Source organism: Pinus tabuliformis, chromosome 8, assembly GCF_031772625.1.
Source record: "Pinus tabuliformis cultivar Carrire ecotype Pingquan chromosome 8, CPIR1, whole genome shotgun sequence".
Lineage (NCBI taxonomy): Eukaryota > Viridiplantae > Streptophyta > Pinopsida > Pinales > Pinaceae > Pinus > Pinus tabuliformis.
Window position 1 is genome coordinate 797,680,836 of NC_142294.1, and position 23,023 is coordinate 797,703,858.

Genomic DNA, 23,023 nt, shown 5'->3' on the forward strand with positions numbered 1-23,023 from the left:
TTTGGTGGAAAATTCTTGTACTCCTCTTGGAATCTCTTCTATGGGTTTATTGTGTTCTTCGGTGGAAAATTCTTGTACGGTGGAAATGGTTTTATTGGTTCAACTCCATTTGTTGGACACTTTATGGTCTAATTGCAGCACAATTGGGTGATGTGGATTCTAAGATAAATACAATAGAAGGAAAATACAAAAATACTATATTTTGGGAGAAGCTACTTCTTGAGAGTTGTATTTTACATGGTGTGCATTCATATTTTATTTTCTGTGATGTTTCCTTTTCCATTGAAACATTCAACTTTCAGATTTAGGCATCAAAGAAGGGGGTGCTACTACATACGAAGTCCTGATATATAAAATTTACGCTGTTAAGAATGGATTTCATTGAACTTGATAACATTTCTGCAACTCCATAAATCAGTCTTTTCAATCTGTTAAATATGTTATAAAGATTAATGTATATCACGCCAATATTACGAGGGATTTTGCCATCTGTAGCCTCGAAGACTTCCAATTTTCTCTATAACGAAGATCTAGCTTAATAGAACATTTCCTTTTTCCTTCATAATGATCAATAATGAATATACGACAAAAATCAAATCTACATAAAGTAACATAGTGTCCATTCTTGCTAAGATTTTTGCTGAATTGACTTGAGCAACGGAAAAGCATGCGAGAGATATGATTGAGATTGGGCCCGAGTTCACTAAGTGAGCATTACAAAATTTTGCACAGAAATTATTTTATCAAATTCATCGATGGTCACTCATGGATATCAGTAGCCCCCAAGCAAAAAAGCTAAGATACTGAAAAAGAGCAAACTATATATTAAGCCCAATCAAATATCAATGGCATCAGAAATCGGATATTTTGTATCGCAATTAAATTATACATACAGCACTAGGACTGATCTCTTGAATAATGATGTTTTAGCGTATTCCGTTCCATAGTCAAGAATATCTGATTCCATGAACTGCACCGAGGATATTATTACAGCATACATACTATCCAACAAATTATGACACAGAGGCAACCATATTCTCATACAAATGCCACATATTTACTAATACCATGCTTATCATATTCCTAGAACCATGCTAACTGCACAAGGCTGACTAATATATATATATCAGAACAAAACATAATTAAATCCTCCAAACCGTCTTAAAGAAAGCTTAGGATGATATGGAGTAAAAAGTAAATGCCTGCATGATTTTTCGATCACATGCCTGAAAAGAGATGCACCATCATCCTAAAACTCCAGATGCATAAGAGCCTCAAAATTAGAACAGAAAAGCAAATCAAGCTTTATTTGGTCAAATTTATGAAATCCAACAAACTAAAATTCTAAGACTGCTTAATCATATTTGTACATAGTAGTTAAACATGAGTTTGATGTTCATGTTTTAACTGTTGGCCTCATAAGTCCCATGCCAGAACCACTTCCAACATGTTTAAAATCGGTTGCCTCCAAGTGGTCCTCGTGACCAGAAAATCCAGTACCTCCTTTTTCCAGCGTGATCAAATGCTTTTCTTTGCGGCTTCTATTGCAGACAAAACAAACCCCATCTAATTTAACAAATTTCTCTGCACACTTTATGCAATAAATATGGCCACAAGTGCTGATTGCCATTAGTGTATGCCTGTTTGTTAGTGTATCTTTGCAACTAGGGCAAATAGAACTGGCCCCCAAAACCTCAAATTTTTTATCATGTCGATCCTTGGTAAAAATAACTGGAAAAAGAGACTTCAACTTCAGTTTCTCTTTACCCTCTGGGCAAATTGTATCAAGTGAAGGTGCCTCAACTTTTGCTTGAGCCTCGGGAGTTGCTAATGGCAGCCAAAATGCTTTCATTTTCCGAAGAGCCTCCGCTTCAAATGTAGTCACTTTAACACTATTGGCCCCATGAAAACTATTTTTGTTTCGAATGTGATTTTTGTCATTATATTGAGGTACAACACCATTGTTTTGTTGATAAAATGCATCAAGTTCCTGTTGCCTCTTTAACAAAAACTTCTCTTCTTCCTCCTCCTTCTCCTATTTTTGATGTGCTTCATAGCTTGCAAGTTTCCTGTCAAATCATACACCGATAACACCAGCAACTTACAATACCCACTCATAAAAAATTTAAATTAAAAACCTAAATATATCAAATATTTTGTACTCTCAACATTGAAGTGTTGGCAACCTAAACTAGTCATTCTACTGATAATGAATAGGGATACAATCCCAGCAACACTTGTTTCTACCATGTAGTATCCAAAATTCTAGCTTAAACTATATGCAACGAATAATATGACCCCATAGTCAAAATATGCATAGTGGCATCCAAAGCTCAAAGCAGATTAATGTCAATTATGATCAACCTCGGTACTATGATAACTGAGCCATACAAATGTCCAACTCCATTGAATCCAGATTAACAAGAGCCATCAAAGCAGACTAATGTCAATTGTAATCTACCTTGGTACTATGATAACTGAGCCATACAAATGTCCAATTCCATTGAATCCAGATTAACAAGAGACATCAAGAAAAAAAAGGAATAATATTATAATCCTATTGGCCATCTGATGTAAATTTGAAATTCCCAACAAATCAAAAGGCAGTGCCATTCATACAAAATGTAACCATATGATTCCTTCAAAGAAAATAACATAGACCCTGGACAGACATAAGAGCTTTATTCTGGCAGGTGGAGGGATATCATCTACCCAGGCAAAGAAGGTCTAGTAACTAGTCCAACAGGCTGCAGTCTGGAAGCAAGTTGAAGCACTTGCAATGATGATGGGACGGTTAAAATTTGGTAGCCTTGACCCTCAATACAGTTGACCAAAGAGTTTCAGGCTGTGGGTTGTGTTGATGCTGCAACATTGGTGGATAAATGTCAGATGGAAGTCCTAGGTGACTCTCTCTTCGAAAAATTTGCCAAAATATGCCACCTTTGCTGCAGCAATGTCCATCACTTGATACTTCTCGTCTAACTCTTTGGCTTTGCTTAAAGTATCTTTTCCTAGGGTATAACCTTTTGAAAGCATTATTGTAACCACTTTTACTGCCTGGTCAGCAAAATGGAACAAAAAATCTCAGTTGCTTATCAAGGACTTCAAACTGTCCAATAACAGCAATGTTAATATCCTCAGAATATCATAGGCTAATTGAGAAAATCATTTTTCAGTCTAAGAAGTATGACTTTTTAAATTTTGATGTAATATCTAAATTTTACTTTTCTCCATTGGTAAGGTAGCACTCAATGCATATATTGAATCTTCAGAAGACGATAAAAGAAGAAAATCCTGTGCTCTTCTATCTCAATTTCAAAATGCCATGTCATTCTGAATGTGACTATATTCAGAATGCCATGTCAATCTGAATTTTTTCATGGAAACCGTTTTGTTCACCTTCAAGCATTGGCTGTTGGACCCACTTGGTCAGATTCTCACCAACGATTTCCCAGAAGGAATGCTACACCGTATTGAAAAAGAGGGCACCGAACGATATCCCTATCAGAACAAAGCAGTATTTCTTGATTTCATTTTTTATGTATAACAGATTAGGGTTGTAATAGATGCTCAGCACGACACTCAAGATGTAAGCGAAGAGTGCGCTTATGGAACCGCAGACCATGGACCCTACGGATCCTAGTAGGGCATAGGCCCATTCTGGGGCATTCATCTTGACTAGTCTCCAGAATGACCCTGCCTACTCTATGAAGGGTACCTTCTCTGTTTTATGTGCTGAGTTGACATTGACAGATGTGTTGAAATGAGAAGTTGAGAAGTCTGAAAGCCATAAGAAAAGAATTTCTTCCAATTATGGGTGAGCTCACAGAATTCCTTGCGTTGGAGGGCCTGGAAATGGGTAAACAAACAAAAAATCAAAACGAGAATACAAATCTATGTTCATTCTATTTCCCCTTTCTTCCCGGGATCATTCAAACTGATAAATACTGAGAATTTATGGAAGGTACAAAACAAGTTTCCTTTATATCTTGGTGATGAATGCGTGGGTCATTCAGAATGTGACAAAATGTAAAAGTCCATAAACTTCTACACTCCAGAATGACCCTGCCTGCTCTATGAAGGGTACCTTCTCTGTTTTATGTGCTGAGTTGACATTGACAGATGTGTTGAAATGAGAAGTTGAGAAGTCTGAAAGCCATAAGAAAAGAATTTCTTCCAATTATGGGTGAGCTCACAGAATTCCTTGCGCTGGAGGGCCTGGAAATGGGTAAACAAACAAAAAATCAAAACGAGAATACAAATCTATGTTCATTCTATTTACCCTTTCTTCCCGGGGTCATTCAAACTGATAAATACTGAGAATTTATGGAAGGTACAAAACAAGTTTCCTTTATATCTTGGTGATGAATGCGTGGATCATTCAGAATGTGACAAAATGTAAAAGTCCATAAACTTCTATAGAGCAACATCTAAAGTACCAATAAACACTATAAGGGTTAATGGGAGAAGCAAAACTACAATTTAAGAAAAAATATTTATCTCTGGACCGAACAAAACCATTATAATTTGAGGAAAAAAAATGAAGGATTGTATGAGAAGGCATCCAAACAGTTTGGTGGAAAATCTTTCACTGTAATAAAACCAGAAAAACTTGGCAGCTGCTAAATAATTTTCCAAAGAAAACCCTGAGGATCTATAAACAAACAAAACAATTATAGTTTCACAAACTGCTAATCTAAGGATGAAGAAAACAAGTATAATTTTATGAAGAAGAAGCTGAGGATAACCATTATAATTACAGTTTTACAAAGAAGGCCCCAAGGATTTATGGGACTGCAAAAAAAATTACAATTTTATAAAGAAGGCTAGAGGATTTATGGGAGAAACAAAACAATTCCAATTCTATAGACTTTCAGTCAGAAAAAGATTCTTGAAATACAACAGAAGAAGTAGCTAGTTGAATTTAATAGAAATTTCACGCAAATTTTGAAAAAAATGAGTGCATGAACGAAAGCTTCAAAGATCATATAATATCGATGTCATCGGCCTAAAATCTTTAGGATTAAGATTTTTTTATATTTTTCCAAAAGTGAAAAAATAGCCGATTAACAGGAACAGCAAATACATAGCTTCGCTGGAAGAAACGATTGACTGATCAAGATCAGCTAATTTGTAATTAATCATAAAAGAAGAAAAAAACAGCATTAAAGATCACACGAAATACCGTCTCAGTCCCTCGTGCATGCCGAGGTTTCTGCCAGTCGAACGATCAATCATTGCCGCAATTTCAACTGTAAAACGCAGTCGGTAAGATTTTTTTATATTTTTCCAAAAGTGAAAAAATAGCAGATTAACAGGAACAGCAAATACATAGCTTCGCTGGAAGAAACGATTGACTGATCAAGATCAGCTAATTTGTAATTAGTCATAAAAGAAGAAAAAAACAGCATTAAAGATCGTATGAAATACCGTCTCAGTCCCTCGCGCATGCCGAGGTTTCTGCCAGTGGAACGATCAATCATTGCCTTAATTTCAACTGTAAAAGGCAGTCAGAGCTTTCAACAGCGAGCTATAAAACACCAGAAGTATGAATGAATTCCGTCCACGACTCTTTAAAAATGTGAGCCTGAGAAACAGGAAACTTGTACACTTGACGCAGGATATGCAAAACTAACCTGTGTCGCTTCAGACCTCAGGGCGAGCGACTCTTCACTGATCAGAACGTTCTTCATTGATGATCTAATGGCTGGAGATTATTTAATCGTCTAACAATCCATCTAACGGCCTACATCGAGACACGGTTGCATGGAGGGGAGTTCCTTTCAGAGGGGACGCCTTACGGCGTAAATATATGACAGGGATAGTATTCCCCGTACTTTAACGAGCTGGGAAGTCTAATAGCTCAATGATCTTTTTATATTTAATGAGTCTAAAAAGAGTTTAAAAGAGGCTTCTTTTTTAGGAACGAGTGATATTTCTGGGTAGCAGCTGGTTCCAGGTAAGTTTGGAACTTCTCAAAACGTGGCAGTGTGAAGAGGGTGGCAATCAAAATCACTCGTCGCAGATGTTTCTCAAAAGGGTAAACAATCAAGTGGAAGCATATGGTTGGCCAAATGAAATGGAGGTGACGGAAGGAACACAACCAAAGTTCAAAAGGGCAGATAGCAAAGCAATCACAAAGGTTATTTACCAAAGGTGGGTTTATTTTTTAATGAGCTTGAACCTTGTGCCAACATGTGCTCAGTGCGGGTTGAATTTTTAACGAGCTTGAACCCTGCTGGAACATTGCTCTTGATATTAGTCAATGATATTTAGTTTTCTGTTTAACACGTTAGATTCTTTTCTCGGTCGTTCAACCTACTTAATTGCTCTATCAAATTGATTAGAAATACACATATATATGCTTGAAAAATGAATTAAAAACTAACATTTTACTTGAAGTACGTGAATAGTAACATAAAAAGTAGTTTTACCCCTCATTTTTACCATTTCATTTCAAATTTGGGATTTGGAGCTCTGAAGTGGTTTTCTACCCCAAACTTCATCAGCTGATTTCGGGAGATCGGGTGGACTATTCTCCACGCCGTCAAGACCATGTAGGAGCTAACCCTGAGCTCTTCATTTTCATTCCATCCTTTTCTGATTTGAGCAAGTTTTCCCCTTTTTCTGAGCCCTTGGGGTTTTAAGAAAACGTTCTCCCATCATCACACCTGCCCTATATCGAAAGGTGCGATGCATACTGAGCTATGTACTGGCCAGTCAGTATGCATCTCACCTAGTCCAAAGGTAAGGTGCGATGGGCCTAGAAGGGAAACTTTGCATAGTGATTCCTCATGAAAGTTTTGCCTGTTTTTGCTCAAATTTGGATCCTAATTCATCTTTTGTCTGTGACTCAGATATTTGTTGGATCAAGATGGTCATCACATGGTGTGAATGCGAGCATGAAGAAGAAGACATGATTGCCTTACATGATCAGGGTACTGTTACTACATTGCGAAACTGTGGTTTGCTCAAATTCTTCCGTATATCTAGCATGAGGCAACAAATAAGCTTGTTGCAGTATTTCCTCGATGCATGGGATCTGATCAACCAGGTGTTTCAGATTAGACGTAAATCCATCCCACTGACAGTCAAGTACATCTACTTTTTGACGGGGTTATCGAGGTGTGGTGCCTCTCTTTCACTGTTTGGATTTGCCCGTGGGGGCGAATCGGTGAGATATTATATCCATCAGCTTTGTAGAGATGGATCTCAGCCTAGTAGAGATGGCAAGATCAATATCTGGGATGTCACTGATCAGTCTCTGAGGACCATTTTATTCACCTTTGCTAGATTGGCTAGTAGCGCAGCTCTTCATTTGGTGAACAAATCTTATGTGCAGTATGCTTTAGAATGCCTAGAACCAAAGGTATTCAACTGGTGTGATGCAGTACTTTCGATGATAAAAGAACAACTCTCCAAGGTAAAGAATGAAAGATCCAAGAACTTCGGATACGGTTCCATTTTGACTGCCTTTGCCTTAGAGAGGATCCCACTGATGCAGCCACAACATATTTCATTGGGACTTCCAGCACCAAGGGAACACAGGATGCAGAGATGGGTCGATCTCATGGCCAAACATGTTGGTCAGCCACAGATTACTTTCTTTGATGCCTTCTTTGAGTGGTTTGATTGTTAGGAGATGGTCTTCTCAGAGTATCCATATGTCGGGATGGACTTCTGAGGTGACTTGGATTTGGTGTTGCTGGCTGGCGAGTAGTGGGGTGTGATAGGTAAAGATTTTGACCATATCTTTGTTTATCAGTTTTATAATGTTTTTTGTGATTTATTGAGACTAATTAAACTCATGTACTTGTGCAGATGTTGGGCTAGTGAGACCAGTGGTGCGCCCAAGGGCGAAAGCTAGCGTTCCAGCTGGAGAAGCTGTAGGGAGGGATGTCCTTTGTGATTTGGACATAGCAGAGACCCTGGCTGTTTTGTAGGATCAGATCGAGGGTCTTATCCTTGGTATCTAGGATGTGAGGATCGACGAGTTACCTCTGAGGCTAGAGTGCCATACTATTGGTGTTCTGAGTCGATGGACTAGGCTCCTGCGTATGATCGCACAGGCGGTGACATGCTATCACTAGCATCATTAGTATAGGATGCTTTTCTGCATTTACTTTTGAGTTTCTTGGTCACATGACCAATTTTGCCTTGTATACAAAAAATTATGTGAAACTATAAACAGTTATATATTTTTGATTTTCAGAGTTTATTTTGCTTAAGTTATGTGATCTAGATGCAAGTGTTGATGTAAAATGCTTTTCTTTACAAATGTTGCAAATGTCTGTCTAACACATAATTCGCTAATGAATTAGTTAAAGTGTTTAAGTTTCTGGAAATGTGTTGCTATTGAATGGAATCAAACTTCCTTTCCAAAATCTTGACTCTTAGGAACATACGATAGATAGATGGGTTCTGAACTGAATAAACGCCAGTAAGATGTAGAATGACGAGTTGTGAATCTAGCCTGACAATAAGTCGGTGTATGCCATGCGAAATGGTATTAGAGAGAATCTCTATCAATGTGTTATACTCAACAATGTTGTTCATTGATTGACCAATACATCTCCCCCTGAAACTCACTAACTCACTTCTTGGATCAAAGATGGCCCAGGCTGTAGAAGATAGGTTCCGTGTTCTACGACTAGCTCCGTCAGCATACCCAACGAATGTTTCCAAAAAGTCCAACATCTGCAATAAATGCAAAGTGGATTACTTAACCAAAATGACAACTCTTGACGAAAACAAAAATGAAACAAAAGCATTTAAAGAGATAACTACACTTGATCAAGCATAGTATCGCTTAAGATACAACCCATTCCGAGGTTGCGATAGTGGAATTCCATCGTAATCTACCGACTCGTAGGCTCCTTTTGCTAATACCCATTTAACAATGTAGGGGCCCATCCATAATGATTGGAACTTACCTGCTCCAAATTTATCAGAGTCTTGATCATAAATTAAGACCAGGTCACCTTCGGAGAAGACACGAGGCTTGACATTTTTGTCAAATTGTGCTTTGACATGTTTCTTATGCATTTCGTTAGCTAGCGCGACGTCATGATGGGTTTCATCCAAGCGGATTAGTTCCAAGAAACGAGCCTCTTCCTCTGAAGTTTCGGGAAGTAGATCGATTGCGAGCTTTAGAGATGAAATCTCACACTGAATCGGTAAGACAGCTTCCAGGCTGTACACCAACTGAAAGGGCGTAAACCCAGTCGCATTTCTCACTGAGGTTCTATATGCCCATAGAGCTGAGTACAAGATTAAATGCAAATCCCGTTTGTGGGCTCCAATCATTCTCTGCAGCATGGGCTTGAGGACTTTGTTGATTTCTTCAACTTGTCTGTTAGCCTACGGATAATATGGAGTAGAACTATCATGGGACAGTCCTAATTTGGCAATCAATTCAACCATCATGTGATTGCAAAAATGCGATCCATGATCTATGACTATAGCCTATGGAACACCGAACCTAGAGACTACATGATTGAAAAAGAAAAGAGCAGCCGTTTCGCCGCTGTTTTTTAATGTAGGCATCGCCTCAGCCCATTTTGTAAAATAGTCGACAGCGACTATGATATAACCATGCCCCCCAGCCGAGGTGTGATTACATGTCATGAAATCTATGCCCCATTTGGTGAATGGGCCAACAACAACTACTGGATGCAGTGGTGCAGGTGGTAATCTGGTTTTGTGATCAAAAATTTGACAAGCATGGCAACTTCTTACTGCTATTATGCAATCTTTGAAGATAGTAGGCCAAAAGTAGCCAGCTCACAATATTTTTTGTGCAGTAGCATAGCCAGATAGATGCCCCCCACATGCACCTGAATGACAGTCATTCAGGACTTTTTCGGCCTCCTCATGCGTGAGGCACCTTTGCAAAACTGTATCGACACCACGACGGTAAAGTGTATCACCGACAATCATGTAGTCTTTTGCTTGGTATCAAGTACGTCGCTGTTCTAAGCGAGAGGTGTTAGGCCTAAAGGTTTGGGTTTGGAGATAGATTAGTATATCTTCGTACCACGGGTTGCTTGATGATATTAGAAACAATGTTTCATCCACGATCGATGCTTGAGATGTTAAATCATTGGACGACGATGGGAGGTCGCAAAGTAACTCCGTGAAAACTAGAGATTTCTTTGATTTGGATTTGGTGAATTCCAGATCAAACTCTTACAAAATGGATATCCATTTTGAATTATTGCCCCCTAACAATTGACGCGATAGGATGTAGGTCATAGGGTTACAATCTGACAAAATGGTAGTTTTGCGAAAGAGTATATAGTGTCAAAATCTCTGTACTGCTTGAACAGTTGCCAAAGCTAGTTTTTCAACGTAGGAGTACTTGCTTTCTGTATCATTTAAGTTGTGGCTTAAATAATAGACAGGATGTTCTATTCCATTGTCTTCTTGTACTAAAACCATTGCGATGGTTGTATCTGTGGCAGCGAGATACAAGTTAAAGTCTTTTTGATAATCAGGAGCATACATTAATGATGCTTTTACTAGGGAACTTTTCAAAGCATCAAAGGAAGCTTGCGCAACCTGATCCCAGTTGAAGGGAACTTCTTTTTTCAAAAGACGTGTATAACCTTTAGCAAGTTCGGTGTAATTTGGAATGAACCTCCTTAGAAAGTTTGCTTTCCCTTGGAGTTTCTGAATCTGAAGCAAATTTGAAGATGAAGGCATGTTGATGATTACCTAAACCTTACATGGGTCGAGTCGAATTCCGTCCTTACAAACTACAAAACCAAGTAACTGACTAGAACCAACACAAAACATGCACTTGTGTGGATTAAGTCGTATCTTGTAGTGTCGGCAACGTAGAAATATAGCTTTCAAATGCTGCGAATGATCAGTCTGCTTTCGTGAATGAGCCGGTAAATCATTGAGATATGGTTTAACGATCTGTTCGATGTCATGGAAGGTGTAGTTCATTGCCCTCTGAAATGTTTCCCTGTATTCTTCAAACCAAAAGATAGTTTGCAATACGCGAACGTGCCCCATGGACATATAAATGCAGTCTTCAGCTAGTCCTATGGGCAGATATTGATTTGATTGTATCCGGAAAATCCATCCATAAATGAAAAGACTTCACATTTGACACATTCATCAATTATCTAGTCGATGAAGGGTGTAGGGTAGTTGTCCTTCAGACAAGCTTGATTTACATCCCTGTAATCAATGCACACTCTAATCGTTCCTTGTTTTTTCATCACCGGAACAATATTCGATACCCAATTGGTGAGAGGAATGGGGTAAATGAAACCAGCATGCAAAAGTTTTTCAACTTCTTCTTTAAAGGTAGCGGCTTTCTTCGGGTGAACCAGGCGAAGCCGTTGCCATACTGGTTTGACATCAAGATACATCTTGATTTCATGTTCAACGATGCTCGAGTCAATGCTTGGCATTTCTTCGTATGACCAAGCAAATACATCTCTGAATTCATGAAAGAAAGCGTAGTATATTTCCAGTTCTAAAGGAGAACAAGATTTGCCAACATGTATATTATCTACAACATCTGGTTTTGTCAAGATATTAATGGCAATAGTTTCTTCAATATTGGACAGATTTCACTCTGAATCCACCGTATTGACAGTATTTGATAGAAAATAAAACACTGAAGGATGATTAAGGTTGTTAGAGTAATCCTCATTGTTATCCTGAGGTCGGGAATGATGGTGGTGATTTTCCCATGGTGTCTCTCCTATAATCATTGACTGAATGATTCCTTTGTCTGTAGAATGTACATGCGACCAAGGATCAAAAGAGGTACCATACTCTAGAGACCTATCTATCCAAACGCTTACCGAGCGTTGATTTGGGTTTGCTGCCCATGCCTAAAATATTGATTGCTACAATAATTCTATGGGGTTTGGGTGCAACACCTGGCGATGATCCATGCTAACAAAATTTCCAATGTTTTTCTTAATCTATGATGATGTAGAAGATATCATGTGACAGGTTTCCATTGTGGCCACTTTCGCTAGATTACTCGGAGGCGGAAGGGCAAAAGTGCCCATTAAAGAAGGGTCTTTTAGGAGACCTGCTCCAATATTTGGAAGCGATTGAGAGCTTCCATGGATCAATGGAATGCTTCCGGTAACTTGAGAACTATTAGGGAGGAAGGTGAGTTGGTCAATGATTGTGATTTTGCCTTGAAAGGGGAATGCAATCTTTCTAAAAGATGTTGACACAATAGCAGCCATAGCATAAATCCAGGGCCTACCCAGTAGGATGCTGTAGTCAAGGTTTCCATCAATGACCTCGACTTCAATTTCTACTATCTTGGCCCCTAGTTTGATTTGCAAGTTACTTAATATCCCATATGGCGTGTATGTTCTTCCATCGAATGATTTCAATGTCGTTGATGATCGTGACAAGGGTGGAGAGCCTAAAGTTTTCCAACAACTCATCGACATAATACAGGTAGATGCTCCCTCATCAATTATTGTTCGATGAATAGTTTTTTTGAGGGCTTTTACCTGTATGAGGAAAGTGAGTTGTGCTGGTAACTAAGGTTCGTATCCTTTATGATTAAAGGCCACTAGATTGGAATCCGCTGGATCAATCCCACCTATTGCTGATAACAAAGCCTGTTTTTCGGATGGGAAATTTTGTAGTACTTCAAGTGTCGACATGGCGGATGGTGATTGGGCCAGATCCTCCACTATATTATAATTCTATGCTACTTGAGCACAAGGATTAAACGTCGATTTGGGTACTACTCCCTTAGGCGGTTTTACTTTTAATTCCGGAATGATTGGTGGAACAACTTCTGACGAATTTGTTGTCAAACTAATTGGTTGATCTATAGCCTTGTCGTTCGATGATTGTGGATTTCCATAATCCTTATTCCTTGTAGATATCAAAGCGTCATTTTTCTATTTTGAGATGGATATCATAAGCACTTGGGATGGGGAAGCACGATTGCTAGTAACCAGGTTAGTTTCTGGATTTGGAAACGGATCAGTCAATACTGTTGAGGTATTTGAAATCTTTTTTAAAAACTTCTTGACTTCAGCTTGATGTGGACAATCTTTTGTGTAATGGTCCTCATCGCATGTGAAACATGGCCGATTAGGTTTCTTGTTTCCAGTAGGGTTTCCAAAAGGTTTCTCAGGAGTCGAATCCTCCTGTTTCTTTTTTTTGTTTTTCCCTTTCTTCTTGCTTCATGGTTGCTTAGCATTTTTGCCTTTGTCGGTTGACACGGCATTGACCTCCGAGGTGAGAAGTTCCTCATCCACTCTTTGACTAGAAACCATACAGGCTTTCTTAGATGTAGCCTTTGCGGTTTTCGTGCTTGTCGTACCTATCACGCCATCGCCGACATGAGAGTCTTTATTTGATTTAGGAGGAGGAGGAACGGAAAATTCTAGTCTAGGAGCGTCAGGAACTTTGTCGTAGAGCATGCTAGACTAAGTATAGATCAAGTCTAAATATTGCACATGAGCAATGACTTGCTCTTCAGTGACAACTCCTCCCTTAGCCACATCCTCTATAATAGAGGTTAACAATGACTTTATAAACCATTCAGCTAAAAGTTGATTACGAACGTACATCTTCACCATTCTTTGACGACACCACCACTCATGAATATGATCAGATATGTGAGTGGCTGTCGTCTATTTAAAGTTGGTAAGGAGTTTTGTCCCTATTTCGTACCTTATGGGTAACTGAAAATGGGTTAAAAAGGTAGTGGCAAGGGTGCTAAAGTTATCAAATGAAGCTCTAGTCAATTCTATATACCATTTAGCTGCCAGACTAGTTAATGTTCGATGAAAAAGGTGAAGCCTAATCGAATCATTATTCAGGGTGTTGGATGAACACCACAAATGGAATGTCATCACATGATTCGATGGATCTTAACCTGGATTTCCATTGAATTTAGGAATATCAGAGGGAAGTTTATGAGGAATCGCAGGCCACCAAGGGGTGTAAGCAATTGGATCATTCATCAAACAGTTTAGATCTAGTAATTCTAGAGTTGCTACAAAGGGCAACTGTTGATTCAGGTTAGGTGAAGCGTACCCAGGATAAGATGGAATCGCCTAAGCGGTAGGTCTTTGCATACCAACTGTTATGAAACCAGCTCAAGAAAAGATAGAAAAGATAGATCAACGCCTTAGAATTCATCCTCTTCGAGGGGGCAACCTCCTTTACATTACATAAATGAACAATTCTTGGATGATTCAAATGACAAAACCTCCTTTCTATATATAGGAGTCTATGGAGTCACAATATAATCCAGCCGACCTAACAATAATAATATAAAGCCACAAAAATACCAATAGAGGGATTCTATGGGCACATTAATAACAATATGGGGGCAATGGGGGCACAACAATATAAATAAGGGGTATAACTACAATAGTAATGGGGTAATTACTAGTATTATAGGGACCCAACATGCCCCTCTCCTTCAAAAAAGTGTTGTCCTCAACGCTTGAGTAGTTCTGGATACTTCTGCATAAAATTCTCATCCTCCCATGTGGAATCTTCAGCGGATAAGTTCTTCCACTTGATAAGGTACTCTGAAATTGATCGATTTCGTAGCTGTCGAGTTCTTGTTTCTATAACTGCTTCCGGTTCCAATATAATTTTTCCTTCCTCGTCAAGTTCTGGCAATATTGTTTGAACTGGGAGCTTGTCGCCTATAACCTTCTTTAAGCATGAAACATGGAAAACTGGGTGCAATCGAGAAGCTGCAGGAAGCTCCAATTTGTATGCCATAGTACCAATCTTTTGCAACACCTTGTATGGACCATAATACTTTGGTGATAATTTATTATCCTTCTTAGCTTGCTTGAGGGACATTTGCTTATATGGTTGTAGCCGTAGGAATACCCAATCACCTACATCAAAACTTTTTCACTGCGATGTTGATCTTCCTGTTGTTTCATTCTATTTTGTGCCAACACGAGGTTATCCTTTAAGAGTTGGAGGACTTGTTGTTGATGTTCGATGTGATGTTCCACTGCCTGAACCTTAGAATTTTCTCTTAAATATGATGTGATGGATGGTGGTTGATACCCATAAAGTGCCATAAATGGGGTCATTTTTGTTGCTGTATGAAAGGAAGTGTTATACCACCATTCAGCCAGAGGCAACCATTTGACCCATTGTGTCTGTTTATCAGATACAAAGCAACGAAGATATCCTTCCAAACATTTGTTTACTATCTCAGTTTGCCCATCAGATTGAGGATGATAAGATGAGCTATGAGCTAACTGAGTACCAAGACAAGAAAATAATTGTGTCCAAAAATTTCCAGTGAAAATGGGATCTCTGTCACTTACAATAATCTTTGGGTTTCCATGTAGCTTTTGAATTGTTTCCATAAATGCAGTAGAAACTGTACTGGCTTTAAATGGATGTGATAATGCACAAAAGTGTGCATACTTGGTAAGTCTGTCAACTACCACCATGATGACACTCTTTCCCTCAGACTTGGGTAAACCTGTGATAAAATCCATTGAAACCTCCTCCCAACGTTGGCTTGGAATGGATAAAGGTTGTAATAGACCCGGTGTCTTAATTGTTTCAACTTTATTTTGTTGGCAAACCAAACATTCTGCCACAAACTTTTGAATATCTGATTTAAGGCCATCCCAAAAAAATTCCTTCTTAACCCTGTGGTAAGTTTTTAAAAATCCTGAGTGCCCTCCTAAGGGAGAAGTGTGCAATTCCATAAGAATCTTTTGTTTTAGCTGGGAATTCTTACAGAGGTATAAGCGATCTTTGTACCATAACGAATCATTTTTCCAGCTAAATGTATCAGACGTACTGGAATCTTGTTGTAGCTTTCGAATAAGTGCCCACACTTCTTCGTCATTCTTCCATTCCTCCCTTGCTTCATTTATCCAATCTGGTTGGATAATAGAAATAGCGCACAACAATGCTTCCACATCCTCATCCTTTCTTGAGAGTGCATCTGCCACCACATTTTGCTTCCCTTTTTTGTAGATGATTTCAAAGTCATAACCCAACATCTTTGTGACCCACTTTTGTTGCTCTTCAGAGGATAATCTTTGTTCTAAAAAGTATTTAAGGCTATCATGATCTGTTTTTACCTTGAAGTGTCTTCCCATTAGGTAGGGTCGCCATTTCTTAAGTGCATGGAGTATTGCCAACATTTCCTTCTCATAAATAGCTTTGCTTAAAAACTTTCCCTTGATTGGACGACTTTCAAAAGCAATGGGTCTTTCATCTTGCATTAGAACAGCACCAATTCCATTTCCTGAAGCATCACATTCCACAATAAAGGTTTTTGTGAAGTCCGGTGTAGCTAAGACCGGTGCTTGGCACATTGCCTCTTTAAGATGTTCAAAGGCCTTTGTTGCTTCCGGAGTCCATGAAAATGCATCTTTCTTCAATAATGTTGTTAGAGGTGCTGCTATTCTCCCATAATTCTTAACAAACTTGCGATAATACCCTGTCAACCCAAGAAATCCTCGCAGATGCTTTATGGATGTGGGGATTTTCCATTCCTTAATGGCTTTAATTTTGCTAGGGTCTACCTTAACTCCTTCATGAGATACAATATGACCCAAATATTCCACCTCCTGGACTCCAAAGAAACATTTGGATCTTTTGCATATAATTGTTTCTCCTCCAATAGTTGTAGCACCCTGTCAACATGTTCAACATGATCCTTCCAAGACTTGCTGTAGATTAGTATATCATCAAAAAATACTAACACAAATTTTCTAAGGAATGGTTTGAAAATTGAATTCATCAAACCTTGAAATGTTGAAGGTGCATTGGTAAGGCCAAAAGGCATGACCAAAAATTCATAATGACCCTCATGAGTTCTAAATGCTATTTTCGGAATGTCTTCAATCTTCATTCTGATTTGATGATATCCTGAACGAAGATCCAACTTGGTGAAGTAAATTGATCCATGCAATTCATCCAGTAATTCATCAATGACAGGAATGGGGAACTTATCTTTAATAGTGAGCTTGTTGAGCTCCCTATAATCTGGACACATGCGCCATGATCCATCCTTCTTGTGCACCAATACTACTGGAGCAGAGAAAGAACTTTGACTCGGTTGAATTATACCAGCCTCTAGCATTTCTGCAACCATACGTTCAATTTCACTTTTTTGGACATAGGGATATCTGTACGGCCTGATGTTTGGAGGAACACTTCCTGGAATCAGATGAATAGCATGATCATGATCACGCATAGGTGGGAGACCTTTGGGAGTCTCAAATACCTTGGAATGATTGTCCAGGACTTTTTGGAGATCTGGAGAAATAGATGATTCTAATGTGGAAACATCTAGCGAACATAATTGTGCAATTACACCCCTTTGCTCCTTTTTTAGAAGCTTTGTCATACCATTAGAGCTGATTATCTTTCCTGGTTTCCCTGCAATACCCCTTAATTCAACTTCCTTTCCTTCCACAGAAAATTTGATGAAAAGTTCTTGAAAATTAAAAGCTATTGTACCCAAGGATTGTAGCCATTGGACTCCTAGTACAACATCAGCACCTCCCATTGGAATGGAAAGCATTGGGCTAGTCAATACATATTCTCCCATGGATAGCTTGATATTATGGCACTTTCCAGAGCAATTTATTGTTCCTCCATTTGCAATCATCACTTGACACTCTGGTGCTGGATATAGGAAGCAATTCAATTCTTTTGCTACCCTACAATGAATAAAATTGTGGGTGCTTCCTGAATCAATCAACACTATTACCTTTTTCTTCTTGATTTGTCCTTCTATCTTGATGGTTTGAGGAGTGGTAATTCCCGCCAATGCATTACAAGATATGGTCGGATTTATTTGTTCTTCATCTAGGCTTTGTTCCTGGAGTATATCCTCTTCTTTTGACCTTTCTTGCTCCTTTTCTTCTTCCTCTTCACAATCTATGTAGAATAATTTCTTCTCAGCACACTTATGACCTTTAGTGTATTTGCTATCACAACTGTAACAAAGCCCTTTTGCTCTTTTTTCTTCCAATTGTTGTGGTGTCAACCTTATAGGTTGTGGAAGACTAGGGGCAACAACACTTCCGTCTTTATAGTTGTGAGTGGTATGCTTCCTGATTGCCATAATTTTGCTTTCCATTTTTCTTGCTAACCTGAATGCCTTCTCTAATGAATCAGGTTCCCAAAGGCGAACATCATGTTGGATATTATCCTTTAAAGACCCTATGAACACATCAATCCTATGCTCCTCTGGAATATCTTTTACCCTTATGTTCAATTTTTGGAACTCCTCAATGTGCTCCATTATTGAACCCTTTTGTTTGAGACTTATCAATTGGCTAAAAAAAGTGTTGCTTTTTGTATCCTCATAATGTGCTATCAATTCTTCCGTAAAAATTGCCCAAGTGATAAATTGTTTACGAGAACAAAGCCATTGATACCATACAAATTGATTTGGTTCCAAATATAAAGTTGCCATACGTACCTTTTGTGTGTTTTGCACATTATTGAGATCAAAGAACTGCTCCATCTGTAATATCCATGTGGCGGGATCCTTGCCATCAAACTTCCTCATATCGATTTTTGGAATATGGTGGGTCTTCGATCCAACATTAGAGTCTATGGAATCATGATTAACATTTCTTTTGTTCACATCATGAGTTTCCTTTACAACCTTTTCACCATTAGTAAGTTATTCTTGTAGAAAATTTGTTAAATCTGTCTTCAAATCTGCCATGTCTGTCTTCAAATCTGTCCTCAAATCTGTCTTCAGATCATCCATCTTAGCTTCCATGCCCTTTATCTTAGATTCCACGCCATTTATCTTAGCATCTGTTAGCTTTTGTGAGCGTGACATTTGTTGCACTTGTTCTTGTAATTTTGATATATCATGTAGCATTTCTTCCTCTTCTTCATGAGTCATGCTAGAGCTTTCAGGTTCCTTACTAGGTGTTTGCATTTTCTTTTCTCGGGGCATCAGTTACCGATAATAATGCTTTACTATGCCCTTTGAATTCCTTCAAACCAAGCTTATGCAAAAATAAAAAATAAAAACTACACACCTTTTTTACTTTGTAGAAGCCTGATATTGAATCTGATGTATCTCTGTAATTTCGAATCATCCAGTTCTAAAATTGTGACCTGTAGTAGCCTTCTATGTCCCCTTTCCAATGCCACTAGTCTGATCCAAATTGGATTCTCCAAGAAAGAGTTATGCACAATCTCCCGCAGTGACCTGATTATAGACTAGTTCAGTAGAGTGAACTTGTATGAAGTGCCACGTGTCACTGTTTCAACCTTTGACTCTAAAAAATATATAAACGAAAACTACAATCCATCCTCTTTTTGTACCTTCTTACAAAATTTCAATCCAATGCTCAGAAAGAAAGTTATGAAGATTTTCCCCAGGTCACTTGTTTTGAGTGTAATTCAGGAGTCTGCAAACATACCAACTTCCTGAGATTATATCTCCGACAATATCACGCGAAAAGCTCTGAAATTTGGACCCAAGGTTCAGCGCGATTTCTTCTCAAATGGGTTTTTTTTTCAACTTTTGAAACGTCACAGAAAAAAAGTTATAGCGAAAATGCCACGATGACCTGTTTGGAGCAGCGAAACCCTAGAATCCAAAGCTCTGATACCAAATGTTATGAAACCAGCTCAAGAAAAGATAGAAAAGATAGATCAACGCCTTAGAATTCAGCCTCTTCGAGGGGGCAACCTCCTTTACATTACATAAATGAACAATTCTTGGATGATTCAAATGACAAAACCTCCTTTCTATATATAGGAGTCTATGGAGTCACAATATAATCCAGCCGACCTAACAATAATAATATAAAGCCACAAAAATAACAATAGAGGATTCTATGGGCACATTAATAACAATATGGGGGCAATGGGGGCACAATAATATAAATAAGGGGTATAACTACAATAGTAATGGGGTAATTACTAGTATTATAGGGACCCAACACCAACATAATGTATTTGATGCTGGTAACTTTGATAAGGTTGATGGGCATAACCATTATAGTATGGCTGTTGATAACCGCTTTGGAAATGTAGTTTCCCATTACTTACAAAGACATGTTGCTCAGGTCCTTGGTATGATTGCTAGAATTAAGGTTGTTGATATTGAACTAGCCATGGTTGTTGGACCATTTGCTGTTGTCCAATACTAGATGATTGACCAAGATGAGGAGTCATAGTACTTGTTTGAGCCTGAGTTACTCTAGATAAGGAGGCACTAACCTGAGGTTGTGATTGAATCATTGAGACGAGAGGCTTTTGTATTGCAACCTGAGAAACTTGAGGTTGACATACAATAGGTAGCGCTTGTACTTGCGATATAGTCACAATAGCAGGTGTAGTGGGAATATTTGACACAGGATGGACTGGTTGCATTGAATATACAACCCTTGGTTGTTGAGGCAGTATTGGTACCCAACCGCTAGATGTAATTCCAGTTTGACCTGAACTTTGTTGTAAACTCTCATATGGTTGTTCTCCAGGAGGGAACAATGAAAAGGCATACTGCCCCCATATGGTGGTAATCCAATACTTAAAGGGTGGATTGGCCTTTGAAGACACATTGGATCAACTTGCTGAGTTTCAACATAAGAAATACCATATGAGAATCCGGATGAAGAAATAGGAACTGACCATGTCGTTGAAATAATCCCTGATTGGACTCTGGCTTGTTGTTGATAACTAGCCGGGATAGATGGTATACCAGCAATCATTGTAGGAACAGCAGCAGAAAGCTCCACTGTAGCTATGTCAGTTGACATAGTCCTAGATATTGATGGTTGTTCAGACATATTTAGTCTATCCAAAATATTTCCTGGCGATTCGACAGGAACTTGTGATGAAAAAGAACTAACTTTTATAGTAGAAGGATGTAAGTGGATACCAGTTCCAAAATGCACTGGGGTACTGGGTGGAAGATCCTCTACTATCGCTTCTATAGCAATCAATCCAGGTGGAAGAGGTAGACCGTCAGGTCTGTAAAATATTTCTAGAGCCGAAGAAATGTAGCTTCTAAAGTAACAGATACTGGAGGGGTGACACCTTCTAAATTCTGGAATTCAACTTCCAAATGTTCAGGTAAGTGAACTTCAGTTTCTTGATCATTCCTACGTGGATCTGCTTCAGGAATAGACGTGTCTACCGTTACACTAGGATCAATTCTAATGTCCTCTTGTAACTGTGGAACTTCTTCTATAAAGGCAGATGTACCAGAGATAATTGGAGTAACTATAGTCTCTAACGATGTTGAAACGGAAGTTTCAAATAAATTAGGTGAGTTGGACTCAGTTAAACGAGAATGCTTTGCTTGGGATGGTTTCTTTTCTGGGGTCGAAGACGGTTGACTCTCTAGTCTCCGCGAACGATGGGGTTTTGATTGACTTTCTTCCACGATTGTGGATTACTTGATCAACTCAAAATTAAAGGGGAAAAATTTTATTCCGATTTAAATGAATTTTAAGACACTTTGACACAACTTGCTTTTTCAATTTTTAAGAGTCGATAAAAAAATAAAGGTGACTCTAGTCACCTTCGATTTTTAATGAGTCTGAAGTGACAAGTGCTCAGATGGACCTTTTCTTTTAAGGAGTCGAAAAGGAACGAAAGTGACTGCTCTGGAAGTCTAGACAAAGGGTTTACCAAATCGATCGTAAAACTGCAAAATACACCTTGGTGATAAATGATGGAGAAATTACCAAGGATTTGTGTACGGCAGTCAATCTTCCCGAATGCTGTGTTCAGTGCATTACGATCAATAGGGTGGCAGACACGTCTTCCTAAGGATAAAGGATATCAGCCTATTGTGGTCTCCCAATATATACTCGATGGTACGGGGAGCACAAGTCCGTACTAGTACTTATCATATCAAAGAGGAGGAATCACTCAACCTCCGATGAAAACAATAGTTACCAAGTTTTACGACGCCGGAACACATCTCTAGCCTAGACTTCTAGATGTGTTGCGTTAGATTCCAAAGCATTTTTATGTTCATTGAGGTTTATTTTAGAGTTGACCTTCCTTAGAAGTTTGTCTTTCAAGTTTCACCACCTGACATAGATGTGAAATTCCTAAATATGCAATCTAAAATGATAGACAGTCATTTATGTTCTTTTAGCAATGAAGATCCTAGCTATAAAGGAAAGAAGATAACGATTTTTATTTCAGCAGAGAGCATAGAGCACACACTAGATGCACTTTCCTAAATCAAATTTTGCAAGCAGTCAAAATGCAGATGCACATGCATGTATTTGTTTTCCGCTTTCTTAATGTGTGAATGACAAAAAGAAAGCTAAGTACAGATTTGAACTATTTTCTTTCAAAGCGACAGTACTAACAATTTTCTCTTTTCAAAACGAAAGGAAGACTAAGACGACACTTTTCGATTTCGAATTTAAAACTGTTTTCGACACTTGAAATACTAATAATTTCAAAATCAAGTATAATGACAAAAGTACAATCAACTATCTAGAAGAGGAAGACTTTATGACACTCTTCTTTTGATTCAGAATGACAATTACGACACTTGCATCAAAAACGACAGTTCGATTAGGCTACTTTCGATAAAGGAGGATTGCAAGTGATCAACAAATACATAAAGACATTTACAATTCCTAACTGATGGAGGCTGAAATAATGTGAAGGAAGATGGTTACAGCAAGAAGGTACTGATCATGAACAATAAAACTACTGAATAAAGCTGAAAACAAAGAGAAAAAACCAAATTTCAGAGAAGAAAACATAGTTCACTCAATCATCGCACCTACGACATAGGGAAACATTGATGCATCTCACCTGCACCACACAGGAGGTGCGATGCATCTAGGTTGCATAGTTACAGACAGTGCAATGGGCCAGGGAGCGAAACTGAGCTTGGTTTTTTGCTCAAAACTTGCAGCTAAGTTCAATGATTTAGGCTGAGTAATGGTGGACAGTAAACACAAATCATAAGGGTAGGATCTGATGAGGTTTTGAGCTACCATAAGGGCACTTAGGATGCTTTGTAAATCAGATGTTCAGTTCATAAACCAACCCG

General features: G+C 38.6%; 1 pseudogene; it reads right to left on the bottom strand.

Annotated features, from left to right (window-relative positions):
* Window positions 1–1,313: 1,313 nt before the first annotated feature.
* LOC149237971 (E3 ubiquitin-protein ligase CSU1 pseudogene) lies at window positions 1,314–9,045 on the bottom strand (annotated as a pseudogene).
* Window positions 9,046–23,023: the final 13,978 nt, after the last annotated feature.